Source organism: Callorhinus ursinus, unplaced genomic scaffold, assembly GCF_003265705.2.
Source record: "Callorhinus ursinus isolate GAN/ISIS: 27379988/994484 unplaced genomic scaffold, GSC_fseal_2.0 scaffold8, whole genome shotgun sequence".
In the NCBI taxonomy this organism is placed as follows: Eukaryota; Metazoa; Chordata; class Mammalia; order Carnivora; family Otariidae; genus Callorhinus; species Callorhinus ursinus.
This window is the reverse complement of record NW_027397070.1, coordinates 51,508,287-51,528,942: the sequence shown is the minus strand read 5'-3', so window position 1 is coordinate 51,528,942 and position 20,656 is coordinate 51,508,287. Positions and strand designations below refer to the sequence as shown.

The 20,656-nt window shown below is 37.6% G+C and overlaps 1 long non-coding RNA gene across 2 annotated transcripts in view; it reads right to left on the bottom strand.

Moving 5' to 3' along the window:
• Window positions 1-20,656, bottom strand: part of LOC141373292 (uncharacterized) — a 130,696-nt gene that overhangs the window by 47,510 nt on the left and 62,530 nt on the right. The window lies entirely within an intron of this gene.

The following is a 20,656-nucleotide window of genomic DNA, read 5'->3' as shown; positions in this document are numbered from 1 at the left end:
TTCTAGCAGGGTCTGCCCTGGAGTAGACGTCTAATGCATGTTAAAAGGGATAGGTGAATGGATGAACAGATGGGTGTGTGGCTTCATAGCTCTGGTTCATTTTTAGGTTCAGAAATGGAAAAGCAGTTTTTAGCTAAGCCTAATACAGTTTTAAAAGAAAACCAATATCATGACTTACTAAATATTTTGGTAAAACTGTAGTGTTTTACCTCATTTTCTAGAAAGACAGGTGATGGCATGAAATACTGCTGAGAAAACAGTGGTTATTCTGTGTGATTGGAAACCACATTTTCTGAATTAATATGGTTGTCAGCCAATGAGATCAAGCTGACTGTTAACTGATTGTTAAAGCAAAAAAGAGGTATAAAAACAATGCCATCAACCTGTTTTCTCACATGCCACAGAGTGCTGCCTGCTGGCAATGGGAACCAATATACTTATTGGGCATTGGGGTGGAAACAGGGAGTGATCTTTGTTGGGGAGCCAGCTTTATACAGAATTAGGGGCAATTATGAATGAGACATTACAGTAAGTTCCAAGACTTATTTGAACCTATCAGAACTTCAAAAGCACCAATGTGGTATATCTCATGATTTGTGTGCTCATTTTGATAAGCTTGACTTTTGTGCCCTTGCATTTTGCCCATTAATATTTTGCACAAATAATTGTGTGTATTTATAGATAGGCAGCCAGGCTCTTGGTGAATCCAACGAAGTTGCTTTTTTGTTGCGCAAACTTGTTTTGATCGTTTGAAATACCCCATAAGGAAGCAAGATTAAAAAAAAAATTGACCCCTGGGGGCTAACAAGATAGACATGAAGCTTTATGAAAACAATCCAGTTCCTGTTATTGTTCTCATGAGGAAACTTTCTTGGGATATGTGAATGCATCAAGTTTAAGCCTGCTCAAAAGAAATAGGAGCAGATGTAGACAAAGAGGCACAGTTATCAGGCCCATGTATGTCCATGGGGCAACACACGTCAAAGAAGGATGTTTCCTGATGACTGGACAGCCAGTCTCCAGTAATAAAATCATAATTATAGTGCCTAATGTGTAAAGGAGAGAGAGACCTGGGATTATGGGCAGTAAAGGGTGACTGCAGGCAAATAGATATTACTTGCAGCCCACATTAGTGTGTCTGGGTTCAATAGGTAAAGATCCATTCCCTTCCTTTTACCATCTTGAAGACCTTAAAGAATCCTTAGGGTACTAGGAGCAAATAGGTGATCCAGTGGTATTATTAGGTGAAATATTGGTATAGAGAACTCTTCCACTATTTATTTTTCAAGAAATATTTATTGAGCAGACACTATGTGCAGAGTGTTATTGTAGGTGCTTGGGTAACAGTAATGAACACAACAAAACCCCTGCCCGTATAGAGCTTACATTCTCATGGAGAGGACCAGTGGTGACCAATCAACCACATGAACACATTAATTATAATGCCAGATAGGGGTAAGTATGGTGAAAAAATATGAAGTAGCCTAAAAAGATAGAGTTGACCTATCACAGATTGGGATAGCTATGTTAGAGGAAGTGGTCAAGGAAGGCTTCTCTGAGTTGAGACTGCAGGAGAGAGCTGAATAAAATGAGGGAACAAGTCATATGATGGTCTAGATGTGTATTATAAGAGGGTGGAGCAGCAAGTGTGGAAGCCTGGAGGTGATTAAGCTTAGATTTTTAGAGAAGCAGAAAGGAAGTGAGTGTGCTTTAATTTGGAAGATTCACAGGGAAAAGAATGAAACTGGAGAAACAGGCAGGCAGCAAGAGATTCAGGGAGCCCTGTGTAGGTCATGGTTAGAATTTAGGTATCATTCTTTTGCTGTGCAAAAGCTTTTTATCTTGAGGAAGTCCCAATAGTTCATTTTTGCCCTTGCTTCCCTTGCCTTTGGTGATGTTTCTAGGAAGAAGTTGCTGCGGCTGAGGTCAAAGAGGTTGCTGCCTGTGTTCTCCTTTAGGATTTTGATGGACTCCTGTCTCACATTTAGGTCTTTCAACCATTTTGAGTCTATTTTTGTGTGTGGTGTAAGGAAATGGTCCAGTTTTTCTTCTGCATGTGGCTGTCCAATTTTCCCAACACCATTTGTTGAAGAGACTGTCTTTTTTCCATTGGACATTCTTTCCTGCTAATACCCAGTAGTGCAATTGCTGGATCGAATGGTAGCTCTATTTTCAACTTTTTGAGGAAACTCCATACTGTTTCCCAGAGTGGTTGCACCAGCTTGCATTCCCACCAACAGTGTAGGAGGGTTCCCCTTTCTCCACATCCCCGCCAACATCTGTCATTTCCTGACTTGTTAATTTTAGCCATTCTGACTGGTGTGAGGTGGTATCTCATTGAGGTTTTGATTTGGATTTCCCTGATGCCGAGGGATGTTGAGCACTTTTTCATGTGTCTGTTGGCCATTTGGATGTCTTCTTCTTCTTTTTTTTTTTTTAATGATTTTATTTATTTATTTGACAGAGAGAGACACAGCGAGAGGAAACACAAGCAGGGGCAGTGGGAGAGGGAGAAGCAGGCTTCCCGTGGAGCACGAAGCCCGATGCGGGGCTCGATCCCAGGACCCTGGGACCATGACCTGAGCCGAAGGCAGACGCTTAACGACTGAGCCACCCAGGCGCCCCTGGATGTCTTCTTTGGAAAAAATGTCTGTTCATGTCTCCTGCCCATTTCTTGATTGGATTATTTGTTCTTTGGGTGTTGAGTTTGATAAGTTCTTTATAGGTTTTGGATACTAGCCCTTTATCTGATATGTCATTTGCAAATATCTTCTCCCATTCTGTCGGTTATCTTTTGGTTTTGTTGACTGTTTCTTTTGCTGTGCAACCACTCTGGAAAACAGTATGGAGGTTCCTCAAAAAGTTGAAAATAGAGCTACCATACAATCCAGCAATTGCACTACTGGGTATTTACCCCAAAGATACAAATGTAGTGATCCGAAGGGGTATGTGCACCCTGATGTTTATAGTAGCAATGTCCACAATAGCCCAACTGTGGAAAGAGCCAAGATGTCCATCGACAGATGAATGGATAAAGAAGAAGTGGTATATATATACAATGGAATATTATGCAGCCATCAAAAGGAATGAGATCTTGCCATTTGCAATGACGTGGATGGAACTGGAGGGTGTTATGCTGAGTGAAATAAGTCAATCAGAGAAAGACATGTATCATATGACCTCACTGATACAAGGAATTCTTAATCTCAGGAGACAAACTGAGTGTTGCTGGAGTGGGGGTGGGAGGAATGGGGTGGCTGGGTGATAGACATTGGGGAGGGTAGGTGCTATGGTGAGCGCTGTGAATTGTGCAAGACTGTTGAATCACAGATCTGTACCTCTGAAACAAATAATGCAATATATGTTAAGAAAAAAAAAAGAAGAAGATAGCAGGAGGGGAAGAATGAAGGGGGGGAAATCGGAGGGGGAGACGAACCGTGAGAGACGGTGGACTCTGAAAAACAAACTGAGGGTTTTAGAGGGGAGGGAGTGGGGGGATGGGTTAGCCTGGGGATGGGTATTAAAGAGGGCACGTTCTGCGTGGAGCACTGGGTGTTATACACAAACAATGAATCATGGAACACGACATCAAAAACTAATGATGTAATGTATGGTGATTAACATAACAATAAAAAATTTAAAGAAAAAAAGGGAAGAAAAGAATTTAGGTATCCTTCTAAATGTGCTGAGAAACTATCAAAGGGGTTTGAGCAAGTGAGCAATATGATCTCATTTGTATTTTAAATTTGTCTTTCTGCTGCCATGTAGAGAATAAACTTCTTGGGGCATTCATGGTGTGGAAGCAGGACCAATTATCCCTTCTCATGATCTCTAGCCCACAAAGAATATGAACTCCTCAAGGGCAGAGAGTACATCTTTACATATTGTTCCCAGTGCTTTGCCTTATCCTGGCATTACACAGGTACTTGATAACTACTGTAAAATGCCTGGAAGGGTAGGTGAGGGAAATTTCTTAGACTGGGGCAGAAATAGCCTCTCACAACTTAGGACACTTCTTATAGATGGTTGGTCCTCATGAAGGGTGAATTGGGTTCCTTATGTTTTGTAGAGTTTTCTAAGTGATTTCCTGGGATCATGGGAACATAATTATAATAATGACCATATAGAACTTGCAGTGAGATATGGGGGAGCTGTGAAAGTGTCGCATGAAATGGGGACAAGCAGTTTGAGTCATATGGAAGTTTGGCTTGAGACCGAAGAACAAGAACAAGAACATGGGGCAGCTGGTCAATTTGTTGTCATGACTTGAAAGGCACTTTGCAAATTTAAACTATGGAAGCATTAAATTTTTTCTTCCTCCTTGTCAGTATAAAATGTATTTGATAAGGTCAGAGAGTGTTGGATAAGAAATAGGTCTTTCTTCTTTGCTGGGCTTCTCTGGAGACTTGTCTTGACCTGTGTCCATAAAATCACCCTTTCCTAGCTAAATAAAAGAAACAAATCTGTGCAAGCCTCCTCATAATTTTGACTTGTGGGTGTCAGACACGTCTGTGAGCTCTCGCCCTTATTATAAACACCATCTCCAGAAGAGGCAAATGTTCTTAATTTTTACAGTCATGATCCAGTCATGCTTTGAGATCATCTGAGAAGTGCTGTAGAAGCACAAAGCATTATTACTATCATTAAGGCAGTAATGACTATGATTATAATGCAGTTAGGGGAGGTGAGGAGGAATGGTAGTTAAGGGTGAGTAAGCTTTACCCCCCATATATCTAAGTAAGATTTGCTGTATTAAAAACGTGTGGGTGTGTGGTGGGCATAGAAAGGCAGATGATGTTGAGATATCATTACTGGAGGATATTTATTGAAATCCATTTTTCGTGAAATTGGGTTCAGAAAACATTCCATTCCATTCTACTTAAAACCTAGAGGACAGCTTTGCTTTGTTTCAGTAATAATGTGTTGGTGTAAAATGTGATTTCCTTGCATATCACTTGGGAAGTGATGGTGATCTCAGAAGCTCTGGATGTAGTAGGAGGTTGTGATATAAAGTATGTACTTCAGATATTACTCTAACTGCTCTGGGGAACAAAGGGAAGATGCAGCAGAAAGTCTGTACTTTGGCATCTTTGTCATTTACTGTTTTTATCCCCCCACTTTTTTCCTTGATCTCCATTTTTGGGAATCTGTGATTCTAAAGAACTAACATTTACTCATTCAATAAACATTTATGAAGTATCTATTAACTGCCATGCCTGGTGTTAGCTTGTGGGATTAATGGGATGAATATGATTTGTTCCTTGCCTTAAAGGTTTTACAGTTTAGTGAGAGAGTCAGACAAGAATATCAACGGGTTTAATGTGTTAAACATAAGCTCTTCCATTGCCTGAGCACCGTGATCAAATCCGCATCTTGGATATCTCCCTTTGGGGTCAGTGTGTAGGATGGATTTAAGTGAGATGAATTGGCAGTAGGGAGAGCTTGATCAAGGTCATTTCAGAAATATAGGTGAGAGATAATTGCCTAACTGTTAGGTTCTTGAAAGGTTTTTCAACCCTGAAACCCAAAAATTTGGCATTATTTATCATGAGACCAAGTGAAGGGAAGGACTGGTTTGTAGGATTCAGAAGTTCATGTGGTTAGAATACTTAGTTCCTCAATTTTGCCCTGGTCATGAGTGGAAGTGGACAGTGATTGTTTCACAATAGCGGGAAATGCCTGGATGTTTCCTCTGCATTGGAAAGGTTCTGTGCAATTGAGGAATTGACTTAGAAATGTTTTGTGAGAAGTTCTCATAGAGGGCTAGAGTTGCATGTGATATTTTGGACATGGTCCTAAAGTTTGCCTAAAAGAGCATGCACAATGATAATGACCAAAATTATTACTTCTTTTCTATCAGAGTGGATTGCCAATGGAAATTTCAGAGGCCCTCTTTCAGAATCTGAGAATTATTCTAGTGCAGAGAAAGAAAAGGAATGTGAGCCCTGAGACTACATCTGCCTTGCCTCAGGTAGATACAGTGGGTTTTGGGGGAAGATCCCTGGTCATTTATTTCAGGCATAGGGTTCAACAAGTAAACAAACTCATAGGGCTGTACAAGTTGTACTCTGTAAATTCTTCCCCATCCTGAGAGAGCCATAAAACCCATGTCTTTTAAGATTATAAAGAAGCTAATTATTTTATATTTGTAATTTGAGAAGACTGAGTTTGCCTTTGTATCACTGGGAAAACTATAATCACTATGAATTAATGATGCAGAGTATGTTTACAGGGGTCATGTTTTACCCACTTAGAGATCAAACAGCTTTGGGGGGACTTCTGGCACTTTGTTTGTATGCAACTATTTGCTGTTAATTACAAAAGAGGCTTAATTGAAGTCAGTCTAACTTCACACCAGACCTGAGTACTGGAGAATGGTGACCAGGTATTTTCTATTCCCTCTGCAAGTGTGGTAAAACGAATGACTTTAAGTTTAACTAGGAAAGATAAAGTCAGCAAGCCTTGTTCTTAGTACAAGTAATATAACAAACAACAGTAGAAGACTGAGATCAAATCAAGAAAAAAATTTTGATGGCCACTGCAGGGTGGCCTGAAAAAGCCAGCCTCAGTGTTGCCGATCCCTTCCTAAGAGTTTTGAAACGTGAGTCTTTTAGGGATGCTTTCAGGTATGGTGAAGGGACTGGATAAGCTCTTTAAGTTCTGTATTAACAATATTATGTCTAATTGGAAATCACCTTTGAAGCATTTGCAGAAGTGTGGACTATTTTTGAATTTAAAGGTGATACTTACTTTTTGCCTCTAACTAAGAAAAGGCTTTCCAACTTTATTGTCAGAAAGCATCTTTACCAGAACAGAAATAACATGGGTTGCATATGGACACACTCCATGATATGAAATCACTCCCTCCTATAGCTAAGTAAGCAATTTTCTTTTTATATCTTCAGAATAAGCAGAAGTGGTCCCCCATGAAAACATGTAAGTGTAATTTGCTTGATATTTATTAAGACCTTCTCATTATGATAGGTGTCATGCTAAATGTTTTCATGTGCATGATCTCATTGCATCATATTTTATTAAATGAAGAAATAGATATAAGGACTGGTGATTTTTTCTTTTTTCAGAGACATAGAGCTAAAATGTGGCAGAGAACAAAGTTCCTGAGTTTGAGGTTCGAGATTCTTTCTTGTGCATCTGTGGTCATCTGGTCTCACTGATGTACTGTTGATAACTCCCTGGCTGTCAGGCTGAGCCCCAGGCAACAGCTCTATCCCACCTACCACCTCCTTCCATCCCCTCTAAGTTATCCCCCAAACTAACCTCTGGCCTACTCATTGAAAGTTTCCACGTCTGACTTTAATTCCTCAGCTGTTATCTCCATCCATACCCAGTGTTGAGACCAGAACTTCTGGATCCACTTTTACCTTCATAAATTTTGGTTTCAGAGGTCTTCTTAATTATACCCTGCAACAATGTGAAGAAGCATGCTATAGCAAATCTGGTAGTTCTAACTCCCAGATGTATCTCAAATCTGTCAAATTTCCTCCATTACCACATTTTCCATCCTAACTCAAGCCACCATCTTGAAAGAGACAAAAGTTTAGACCGTGGTAAAAGTATTCTCACACTTTATTATTCAGAGTGTGGTCCGTGGACCAGTAGCATCTGCATCACTTGGGAGCTTGTTAGAAATGCAGAACCTCATGTCCCACCCTGGACTTGGAGAATCAGAATCTGCATTTTAACCAGATCACCAGATATTCCTGTGTACTTTAAAGTTAGAGAAACAGTGCTCTAACAGACCTCCCCACACTCTCTGCACCTCCTCCATTACATTCTTCCCCTGTATCCAGTGTGATCTTTAAAAAACGTAAATATGTTTATACCATTTTGCTACTTGAAGATCCTTAATGGCTTCCCATCTCATTTATTATAAAGCCCCAACTCTTCACAATAACCTACAAAGTCCTGCAAGATCTGATTCTTACTGACTACGGGCACACTGATTTTCCTTTCCTTTCAGTTCTTAAAACACACCAACCTTGGTTTTACCTGTAGGACTTGCCTCATTGTTTCTGTTACTCTGAACACTCTCCTTCTGCTCTTGACATAATCTTAATTTTCTTAAGCTTTCATTTCAGCTTAAACATCACCTCTTGGAGAAACTGTACCTGTCCACTCTAAGGAGGTTCCTCCAGTTTTTCTCTGTTATAACCATACTGGTTTCTCTAGAGCATATATCTCAATTTGTCATTATCTATTTATTTCTCTAACAATTGTCCATTTCCTCTCTTGGAGCACGTAAGGGTAAAACCCATGACTACTTCCCTAGTCCTTAACACAGTGAATAGAGAAGGTACTCTATAAATATTTGTTCAACAAATGAATAAATCATACTGTTGTTTTGTTTCCTGTTGAATTTTTTCAAGAATATATAATCAAAGAGAAATTGTAGGTGTTTACAATTCTTTCAATTGTTGCTAGTTTTTTTTTTTTTTTTTTTTTGGTCATTTTACCCAAATTATGCTGTCAGCTATACAGATTCTGGAAGGTTTTCCTAATACCAACTTTGAACATTATCAGCATAGTGATTTTTGTCTCCAAGCAATTTGCAAATGTGAGCTAGTTCTCATTTACCTACTATATCCAACAAATATTGTCCTTATATCAAATATCCAGCCATCTCCTTAATGGAAACCAGAAAATGTTGTCTACAAGTATAATTGCTTTGGTCCAGAGTTGATGAGGAAACATATTGAACAAATATTCTTTTTTCTTTTCTTTCTTCAGAGAGTGCTGTAAAGGATGTAGGGGTAATGGGTTCAAGAGCTGTTGTCTTGAAATATTGGGCTGCAACTGATGGTTAACCCAGGGTCAGAAAAAGAAAACTCCCTTGTGATGTATCATTGCACAATTGAATAAAGTACATGTGTCATAGAGACTTATATCTTTCCCTGAAACATCTGGCATTACTCATCATGAGAAGCAGGTGCCTAGGTTGGACGGACCACATGTCCGTTCCAGGATGACACATTTCTGTTGTTTCTGGGTTGCATTTGAATTTTTTTTGGCTCTTGTCAATGCAAGAACATTAATGATCAAAATGATAGTGCAGAGAAGGATTGCCTAAGAATGAGGGTAAACAAGGTAGCTGCTGCTTCTAGCATGATGAGGTTCTAGGTTGCAGAAAATTCGTAAGCCATTCTGTGATTGACAGCCCATGACAGTCCAGATGTAATGCTTGTATGCTTGCTGTGACATGTTGAGTTACAGCTTCCATGGATGGGACTTGTCTCCAAAAGGAGTGTTTGCCTGCTAGCTAGCCAAAGTCTTTGTTAGGTGTTAGCCAACCAGGGGTCAGGGTGTCATAAAATTTACTGAGTTGAACCCTTTTCCCTCACATAAACTATTGTGTCTCATAGGATGAAGGCTTGTGAAAGTACTGGGACAAAGTTTACAAATGTACAGTACTCTAGCCAGGGTACATCTTGTCAAACTTACTAAGAGAACATGGTGAAGTCACCTGTCCTGTTGTGCTGTTCTCCCTTGTTCTACTCTAGCGTGGTATTAAATCATCGATTGTTAGTTTTCCAGGATGAAAACCATCTGGTTATTCAGGTCCATGCACACTGCTTGTATTGTGATCTCTCTGAAGCCCATGCAGAGTTTGGCAGGAAATTAAAATTTGAGGTTCTAATCATGGCAGTGTTTCTCAAGGTGTGGTGTGCTGATTATCTGTTTCAGAATTACCTGGCAAGCTTCGGGAAAGTTTAGATTCCTGGGACGGGCCCTACTGATCTACTGAATCAAGGTCTCTGACATAAAGATGAAAAGTCTACGTAGTCAACAAATGTTCCAGACCATCCTTATGAATTCTAAAGTTAGAGAATTACTAGCTTCTGCTGAAATTAAGTGTGCTATTTTAAAATTATCTTCTAATAGGCTTTCAGTAGAATTTGGGGTTCAAATAATTGACTTCAAAAATAAGAGTGTCATGGATCAGTAATAACCCTACAATGCATTCTTGACTTGTCAGATTTGACACTAATTAAAATTATCCTAAAGTTAGCCCTTAGAAATGTAAGTGTCTGAGTCCTGCTCAATAGTGACTCTTTATAGATCAGAGACTTATTTTCAGGGATGGTTTACCTGGTTTGGAGTGCATGCCTGTGTGTGTGTATGTGTGTTAGTGTATTTGTGCATGTGTGCATATGCGTATAAGAAGAAAGGGGAGTTAATTGGGGGCCTGTTGTGTCTGAGGACTTTAGATCACCCCTTCTTATCCCAGGTCAAATACTTATGGAATACTAAGAGGAACTCATCTTTTTTTCTTTAGTGAAATGATTTTATGAGATTTTCTTTTGCCTTTTTCTTTTTCTTTTTTTTTTAAAGATTTATTTATTTGAAAGAGAGAGAGCACACAAGAGGGAGAGAGTGAGCATGAGCGGGGAGAGGGGCAGAGGGAGAGGGAAGAGCAGACTCCCTGCCAAGTAGGGAGCTTGATGTGGGGCTCAATCCCAGGACCCTGGTATCATGACCTGAGCTGAAGGCAGATGCCCAACAAACTGAGCCACCCAGGCGCCTCTATTTTGTCTTTTTCTTTTGCAAGTGAATAGATATCGACTATATAAGCTATTCTCATGACTCTTGTTTGTTTTAATCTATAGCGCAAAGATGCAAAAAAAAATCATTAAAAACCAGTCAGGGTGTTTTTAGTCTTCACTGCTAGACATAATTTCTTAGAAATGTTTATTGAACGGTGATATACAAACAGAAAACACAAACTGAGCATCACATTTAGCCAGCATTGAGATCAAGCAAGAGAACCTCACTGGTACCCCAGAAATCCCATTTGTCCCTAATTTCAGTCACTAAAACTTTCCAAGAAAAACCATTTTCCCGATGGCTAGAAGTAATTTTATTTCTCAAAAATACTTAAATCATTTTACTTATTTTTTTCTGTAAATATTAATCTTGCTGCACATATTTGAATCTTTAGCATCTTGCTGATATATATTAATCCAATCTGAACTTTCCTATGTGCTTTTTAAAAAAACTCTTTTGTTTTGCTAATTTATAATTCTAGAATTTTTCTTTCATTAAGTGACAGTCTCTACATTGAACTTGAATCATTTGTTTGCTCCATGTTTTGTTTCTAACCTGGAATGTACAAATTAAAATTTCAGGGTGGTATTAGGTGTGTAGTTAATATCAATTATGGAACACTTCAGGCAATTGCTTGAACTACATTAGTTTAAAACAAGTAAGTGGTTGATATTTCTTTCCGTTTTATCTACTGGGAAAACTTGATCAACAAGCAAACCATTTGGTTGGATATAATAGATTCAGTGCAATAATTCATTGGAACTAGGAATAATTCATTAAGAATTGATATTTGGTGTATTAGGGAACTACAAATAAAAAAGCATATAGCGCTCCTAGGGACTGCACATGATTTCCCTTTTTAGTCATAAATCAGACTGGTATTTTCAGCAATAGGCAAGCCTATTGTCTGTAGGATTAAAAAGAAAGGTATTATGGGAATGTGCAAAGAGTACTGTACTTGGGGTCTGAAACCTTGTTGCGTGACCAAAGGCAAATCATATGTTCTCAGTAAGAGCCAGTTTCTAAATCTATGGAATGAGGATGATAATGTTTTCTTTGAAAAATTGGGGTAAGAAGTAAATAAGATTAATGTTTCTAACCATCTAAGAAAATGCCTGGACATAGTCTTTGCTCAATCAATGTGGCTTTCCTCTCTTTCCGCATGTTCAAATGGGAGGCCTGTTCTATTAGAAATAAGAATGCACTATACTATATCCTTTTCCATACTCTTTCTATTTATTTATTATTCTTATTCTAAAACAAATGCATGCTAATTAGATAAAAATTTGGAGATAGAGTTATGTCGAAGAACTCCCTTAAATCCCACCCTCTCAGAGACAGCCACAGTAAATATTGGTTTCAAACATCTCACTTACCATGTATTTTCTTAGTACCCCTCCGAATGCTCTGTACATAGTAGGTCTATCAGTGTGTCAAGAATTGAACTTTTCCCAAAAAGATATGAAAGTGGTCGTAAATCCTTTATGACTATTCATTATTGGCTTAGCATGAAACCCAGCAGACCTTCTTGTCAACCTGCTATTTTTCTCAATCCTCAAGGACAGATACTTGTCCTGTTAACTTCTCAAATAGCTCTAGGGATCGAGATTACAGTATCTCTTTTTATAAGAGGGTAGGTCTACAGGGCAGATGTTAATAAAATAAATCATTTAAAAATTATTTTATTAGACTTTCATTGAATTTTAAAATTAAAGCTGGGTTTTTCTTTTCTTTTTAAAGGAGTAGAGCAAAGGGAAGAACTGAATCAGGAATCCCAGGAGCTGAGTCGTAGCCCCTGCTCCTTCATTCATTCGTTTCCCTGCCTTGGGATCTAGGTAAGCAGTGCAACTTCTGTTACCTTGTAAAAGCAAAGGAAATAATGTCTGCCCTGCTTTTCCTTTTATGCCGTGATTGTGGAAATCAATCGTGATAATGTATGTGGTGATGTGTTTCATGTAATAAAGTGCTATAAACCTTCGTGTTGACATGGTATTAATAGGAAAAATAGTGTGCATAACATTAACATAAATATTTCTTTTGGGCTATATGTGCAAACAATAGAATTTACTTTATTTTGATTTTACTTCACAAAGTGGTTATACCTAGGTCCTTAATCATTGTGGATGAGTGTATAGAGGCTGGGAGCAATACCTAGAAGTACAAAATTACCCAACTACCAGGAACTTCTGTGGATTATCATGTCACCTCTGTACTAAGTTCCAGTCTCAAAATTCAGAACACAGAACTAGAAAAAGAGACAATAATACATTTTCCAGCCCTCATCTTACTCAGGGATAGAATTCTATTTATATTACCATTTTTGCTCTTTATAATTGATACAACATGATGATAGTAACTGTTATCCAAAGCATTAAATGGGCTACTTAGCATTTGGGGAAAAATAGCATTAACCATTAAATATTATAATCTTGCATCCCTTAGACATGTTTTACATTTCTGTGTCTTTGTGCAGAAAGAATCTACATTTTGAGGTTAGAAGAAGCTGGTTTTGAACCATTGCTCCACGTGACTTGGGGGTAAGTTGTCATCCCTTCTGAATCTCCACTTCATTAGAATTCAATGAAATGGTGTATATAGTGTCCCCAGGACAGTGCATGGCACATTTTCGGCATTCTGTAAGTGTTAGTTCCCTTTTCCTTCTCATCACGACACCAAAATGTTTACTTATTTTAACAGATATGAATGTTTGATAATTTAGAATAACATGAAAAATCTACTCCACTTATTTTTCCTACGCATAGTGTAAAAATCCATGCTTTTATCTGCATGGATTAAGAATCAAAGAATTATATTTTCAAACAAGATGTTTTATTGGGAATTTGTTTGCCTTGCCTAATGTAAACATAAGCTACAATTGGATTAATGACTTAAATGTACAACTAAAGTCACACAGGGAATAGGAGAAAGTATAGGAGGATATTTTTTTTTTTTTAAGATTTTATTTATTCATTTGACAGTGCAAGAGGGAACACAAGCAGGGGGAGTGGGACAGGGAGAAGCAGGCTTCCCGCTGAGCAGGGAGCCTGATGCGGGACTTGATCCGGGGACTCCAGGATCATGACCTGAGCCGAAGGCAGACACTTACCAACTGAGCCACCCAGGCACCCAGTATAGGAGGATATTTTAATCATATCAGATTGGAAAAGGTTTCCCTTTACGTGAAAGCAACTCAGGGATCATAAGAGAAAAATATGTCATATTTCATTACACTAAAATTTAAGACTTCTGGCAAAAAAAAAAAACACCCATAAAACAAAGGGTAAACTGTGGAAATTTATTTAAAATTCAGAAGCAAAGGCTCATATCCTTAATATCCTCAAGGGCCTTTGTAAAGAGCTCCTACAAATCAATAAAAAAAGATAAACAACTTAGTACAGTAAGCAAAGGTCATGAAAGGGCGTATGTTTAGGTAACTGCTTCTTTCCACCTAAAGAGTTACCTTGGTAGTCTTGAGTTCAAGTCCTGAAAACTCATTAAACCATTAATATATTAAACCTTTTTATAAATGAACGGGAAGACAGTGGTCCTATATTTTGGCACTGTGATCAGCTCTGTTTGGAATGAATGAGTTTTCTTGACTGAAACCTCTAAGCTTCCTGAAAAAAATGCTGTTTAAATTTTAGGTTTTTAAAGGGGTTATCTTTCTAAACATGTCTCTTTACTTTGTCTTCTTTGTCAGAGCATTAAAGAACTATACTTTCTTATATACTATACGAACTTAACACTTTCTTGATGACTTTATTCATCATCATGAGCATTGATTATCCTGTGCTATAATGTAGTGCAATGAGCTTAGGAAGAGCTCTTTACCCCTGTGCTCATTAGGTTAAGATTGCCGTGTGGTTTGAATTCTTAGGGAGATATCAACACTAGCAATAAAAGGCAATCCTATAAATTACAGTTACCTTTGAAAATTCCCTAGGGAGTTTTCCCTGTGGAGATCGATATATAATCAGTCTCTCAAGAATTCCAGAATAGTCTATTTTTCTTTGGCATTGGAAAGGTTTGCTTTTACTCAGAGGCTCAGATAAGGTAGTTGGTTCACAATGTGGTATCAGGTTCTATGAAAAAATATCTGCATTTAAACTCTAGAGCACTTGCTTTGTGTTTATACTTTACATCAATGTGCTGATTACATTTTCATACCTATTCTGTGAAATACCCATTTTACAGGTGAGTCAATGGAGGCTTTGAAATATGAAATCCCTTACCAACTAATATATGGGAGAGACTGTGATTTTGAATTAGATTAATAGAATTGTGTGTAAAGTAAAAGTAAAAAGGCTCTAAGTGAGAGTCCAATAAACTTTTCACTGAATGAAATATGGAAGTTTTAGGTATGAGCTTTGGAAGTAAATGCATACTAGCTGTTCAGAGAGATGACCATCTTCTGCTCATCATTAGCATTCTGCCTAGGTGAGGCATACTCATACTCATACTAAAGTATGAGGTGCCATAGTTTATAAAGACATGTTTTTGATCATGTATGTGCTTGCCACTCTGTATTATATAAAACATATTGTGATTGAGCAATGAATTTCATCTTCTCCTGGGTATCTCGCATTTCACACCTCTATACTGTCATTGTCCTCATGAGTCTTTCATTGTGCCTCAGAGTTGGGTAATAGAGTTGAGCATATCAGGGATGGAAGCTTTCCTGGAAGGGATGTCTATAATCAGCTGATGAACTGAATACCATTGGCTATGCATGATGTAACTCCTACCATATACACCCCACAGGAAAACCCTGAGTAAGGGAAAACAAACCCATCATGGCATGTTTACTTTCTATTCGTGATTGCACAGTCTTGGTTTCCAGTACTCTGGAATCAAAAATGGTGATGTGAATAGCAAGAGTTAAGGTGAGGCTTTGAGAAACAGGAAATTATGTATAAACCTCCCTTGTAATGATTGTGATCAAATTACCTAATGATCTTCTATTCTTTCTAAGAAGACATTAGCTAAAGAATTATTTTCCAAACCTTATTTCAAGGAGTTAACTTGAATTCTTGCCCAAATGTTTGAGATTTTATGACATTGAAACTTTTTCCTATTCTCTTTTCATTGTTCTCAGCAAGAATTCCTTGCAATACTCTTGGGATACGTCTCTGGTGTCTTTTTTTTTTTTTTTAAAGATTTTATTTATTTATTTGACAGAAAGGGACAGTGAGAGAGGGAACACAAGCAGGGGGAGTGGGAGAGGGAGAACCAGGCTTCCCACTGAGCAGGGAGCCGGATGATGCGGGGTTCGATCCTAGGACCCTGGGATCATGACCTGAGCCGAAGGCAGACGCTTAACGCCTGAGCCACGTGGGCACCCCTCTGGTGTCTTTTTAAGTCATGATTCCCCTCCACTCTCCTCCCCTCCCCCCACATAGCGGCTCCACAGGGAGAGCCAGCTTGAACACATTTGTTAAATTATACATTTTATCTATCTATATTTTATTCTTTTATTAAGCCCTTGTTGCTACAGAACTTCCTGTTTCTAATGTTTGAGCTGCCATGAATTACTCCTTTTTTTTTTCAACTTCTGAGTTTGAGATTACTCTAATTTCTTTGTTTTGTAAATTCATATGGATTGGTAGCTCCACATTTAGATCTTCCCCCTCTCCCCCACCTTCCCTTTTGCCTGAGAGAATGTTGCTGAGAGTGGTCACACTTTGGAAATGGTGGCTAATACCATTCACAGGCTGGTGACTTAGAGTTTTTGCATAACCCCTTCAGGCCTTACTGTCTTGTCTACAAAATGCAGATGATAATAATAAAATACCTTGTGTAATCAATGTGAGGATTAAACAAATGATGCATATAATGTTCTTGGCAAATTGTCATGTGTGAGAGAAATGTTAACTATTGTTATGATTGTCATCATCTCATTTCTTGGATGTTCTTTTGTATTTGTAACTTGATCTACACTTTGCAGTTCGTATTCACTTGGTAATACATGTAATATATGTTAAGTTGTCTTGATTTCAGTTTTCCTACCCATTCAGATTGCTCCTTACCTACCTAGCTACCACCCTATTTTTCTCCTTTCAGTAGACATTTTGTGAAGGAATGTTCTATATTTTCAGCTCTGGGTTCAAAATTTTAGAAGCTGTCAGCTCTGAAAACATTGTGGTACCCCCACCCAGCACCCATCCATTCATAAATCAAAGTAAAGTTGTATTTTTTGAAATAACACAAAATCCTATAATAATAATAACCTCTAGTCTACAGATGAAAAATATGAGCTTTAAATGATGAAATTAAAAGCGATTTTACATGTTATGGTTATGAATTTCTGAGTCAATTCACTATACTTGAACTTTTTACTTTTTCAGAGGGGTAACTGTTGAGCTATTAGTCTCTGCATTAAGTAAGTCAGCCTTGTTAAGCCAGTTGCCATTTCTTTGGCACACACAGTCACACACATATACACACTGTCAGCAAGAATTCTTGTCCCCTCAAAGGTCCTTCTAGCAGGACTAAGAATCAGACCAATTAATAGGAGAAAATAAAATATAATAGCATACGCATGGGGAATCCACAAAGACATGGAAATTCCAAAGATAGGCAAAATGAGGTATATATGTCATCCTGAATTAAGGAGAAGAGGTAGGGGTCTGGGAATTCAGAAGAATGCAATTCACAGGGCAAAAAGAAGAGCTAATGTTCAGTAATTAGATGTTACCTTGCCATGCAAATGGGTCACTTACATAAAAATTAACTTTGCTAATTACCCTTATTCTGAAGAAGATGCCCAATTTAGATTCTTCTTTGTAGTTAAGGGAGGGGCAAAAGCTTTTCTTGAACCTGCAGGGTCTACATTGCCTTCAGCTCAAAATAATGTTCATGCCAAAGTGACCCATCTTAGCCTTGGCCCCTACAACACATACTACTCTGTGTGTATGTGTGTGTTTATATGGTTATATAGTTAACTATCCTATATAGCTAATATACATAGTTACGTAGAGTCATGATAGCATTCAAAGTGCATAGGTCTGGAGGGAGATTATAAGACAGCTGTTATATCTGTCGTTTGCTAATAGGTTTTTCTGTAGGTTTCTTAACATCTATGAGTCTCCTTCCCTGGTCTGTGAAAATGGGATCATAACAATATTTGCTTCTCAATGTTACTGTGAAGATTGGAGAAGATTATGTAGGTGACACTATTTGAGAAGTTATTTAGCACTACATAACTTAAGTGAATTAAATTTAAAAAATGGCATACTTTCTTTGTCCCATTAAATCATTAAGATGTGAGTACTAAGTAATTGTTACCTACCTGTCTGTGCTGTCCTGGCTGCTTACCGAGCAAACTGTCTCTATATCACTAATGTGTGAACACCAAGATGAAAGTCTTGTTTCATACAAGGGAAAGGCCAAGGGGAAGATGTGAACATTGATATCTACTTCATAGACTTCTTGGGAGGTTTAAATTGCTTATTTTTAAAGTGTTTGCCAGACTGCCAAGTGCACAGGAAATGCTAAATAAATGTGGTGTTGCTGATTTTTATTGGTGAACATCTTTGGAAGCAGGGCCCATTCTGATTTTTGGCCAAAGTCAGACTCGAGATTCAGGATTTGAAATAAGCGAGGGTGAAAGTGAGGTTGAGGTGAGGACATCTAGAATGAACACGGAGACAGGCAGAGTTTATGTAGAGAATAGCATCAGTCCGCATAATGTTCATGAACCGTGATTCTGGATAAATTTTTATGGACACTGATTCTGGAGAGCCAAGTTTATTTCAGAAAATGCTGTAATTTCTCATTGCCTTTATGGAGGATGAGTGAATGTAAATCAGAAGGCCTTTATTTTTCTGCATGTCAAGGGGATTGAGTGCAATTTGGAGGGAGTCCCTGAGGCAGAGCTAAAATTTTCAGCATTCGGAAGGGAGATGTGCTTGAAGATTCTGAGAATTTGGGGTGGAAAGAGAGGAATAAGCAAGGTTGGCTAGCATGTGGAGAAAGAGATGAGGCAAAAAAAAAAAAAAAAAAGTCTTGGTAGTGATTTGGAAAAGAAAAGAAACATCTAATGGAGGCCTTTAAAGGCTTTGGAGAGATGTGCTATTTAGATCTCCTCCTCCATCTTCCCTACAAAATCTTTAGTAAAATCGGCACTGCTCCTGAGTACTTTGGTGTAGATGGATTCTTTAGAGGAAGAACTAACTGTGAGATAACAGGGGTACCCCCAACACAGAGATAGCACAGAGCTCGTGCATTTGAGAACATCTGGGCTACACTCTGCTTTGCTCTGTCTCTTTTACCCTGGCATTTATTGTTCTTGGAGGCTTCTATTATGCGGAACAAGCTTCTTTTTTGTAGCTTTTTAAATATCCAGATTTGAAGTCACCTTCAAGTTAGGCTCTGTTCCCTGGAACCCCCAATTCTACTTTAAATTGCCTGAGAACATGCGTATTATTTTGTTGTGAGGGTTTAGATGTATATAGTTCAAGGGATTAGGAGGCAAGAGCATGGTGATGCTGGTATTGAGAATAGCATTAGTTGCTGCTGGCTATAGAGAAAAGCATAATGTAATGGTATAATGAAAAAAGGTCCATGTAATTTTTGAATTAGATCCACTTGAAGTTAAATCAAGTTTCTGTCATTGTTTGCAATGGGACCTCAATCAACTTAATATAACTTCTCTAAAATTTAGGTGTTCTCATCCATAAACCCTTTCTTCACAGAGTTGCAAGTTTGTTACCCACAAAAACATGTAATAGTAGTAGAATGGCAACAGGCTGAAGGAGTCTAGTAGAAATCATCATTGCCTATTAAACCAAAAGATAATTTTTTTCTTGGTTTTAATATTCCTCTTTGCTAAATATTTTGTAGAACACAATTAGTACAATGATATACCAAAAGAAAGATGCACTTTGATAAATGTTTTCTCTTTCATAAGAAAGCAATTGTAATAGTCAACCAAGTCTTCAGGTATTCTTTTATTTTAATTGTAAATAATCTGATAAGTTTCTAAACATTCAGATTTATAGTAATAGTTAATATTGACTGCCTATGTATAAAACTCAATTAAAAAATTATCATTATTAAACTACCGAGAGGATAAACAACTTGATTTTTTTAGGCACAATCTTTTCGATACTGGTAAATTAAACATTTCCAAAACCAATTATATATATCACCAAATAGAAATGGGGTTATGCTACATTTGCAAATGTATTCTTATCTTAAAATTTGTATTATTCAATTAGCACATAAACTTAAAGTATATTAAAGGGGAGGACTACTGAACCATTTATTGCATCTGGAGCTAGGAAATGCCAACCAATTTGAAAAGGAAATGATCACAATCTCTTTGCCAATATTTTCTGTCTTAATAGAATTAAGGATTATGGCTAACATTTTTCCTTTAGCTGTTGCTGGGCAAAAATTTACCTCCTATAAAGCTTGCTTATGTAACGTGCATAGTGATACTTAAGAAATACAATGGATAATAATGGCTGTTTGGTAGAAATACCTTATTAAAGAAAATGGTAGTTCCAGTATTTAAACATTTATGGAATAACTAAGGGGGTTTAGAGGGGAGGTTATTTTTAATTAACTGAATTAATTAAAATTAAGAATTAATTCTTAATCATGATACTTGTAGAGCATTGGGAATATTGTTCAACTTTGTTTCTATTAAAGGGATAATCAAAAGCTAAGCATAACTAGTAATCTCTTGAGCAACCAATATGCAATATTTAATAAAAAAAAAAGAGAGACATTAGAAGGATTATACAATAAAGAATTTTTTCCAAGTAAATTTTAAAATCACTTTAATAGGGACTAGTTGATAATTAATAGAATCCATTACTAAGAGTGGATGGCCTGATCTAGTACTTTAACAAGCATACTTATTCATCTTCAAAGCCAGGGGAAAATGCTTTTGAAACTAGGTCAAAGGGAGAAGTGGTTTTTCTTGGACTATTATATATATGATCTAATATTGCTTGACTTCTGTACTGTAGGGTAACAGACAGCAACAACAATATCATGTGATTTGTTTACATTTCAAAGAAACACATGAAAGACTTTATTTTATTCTGCAGGGTTGAGAACTTTTGTGATTCCTCTACAGTTGATT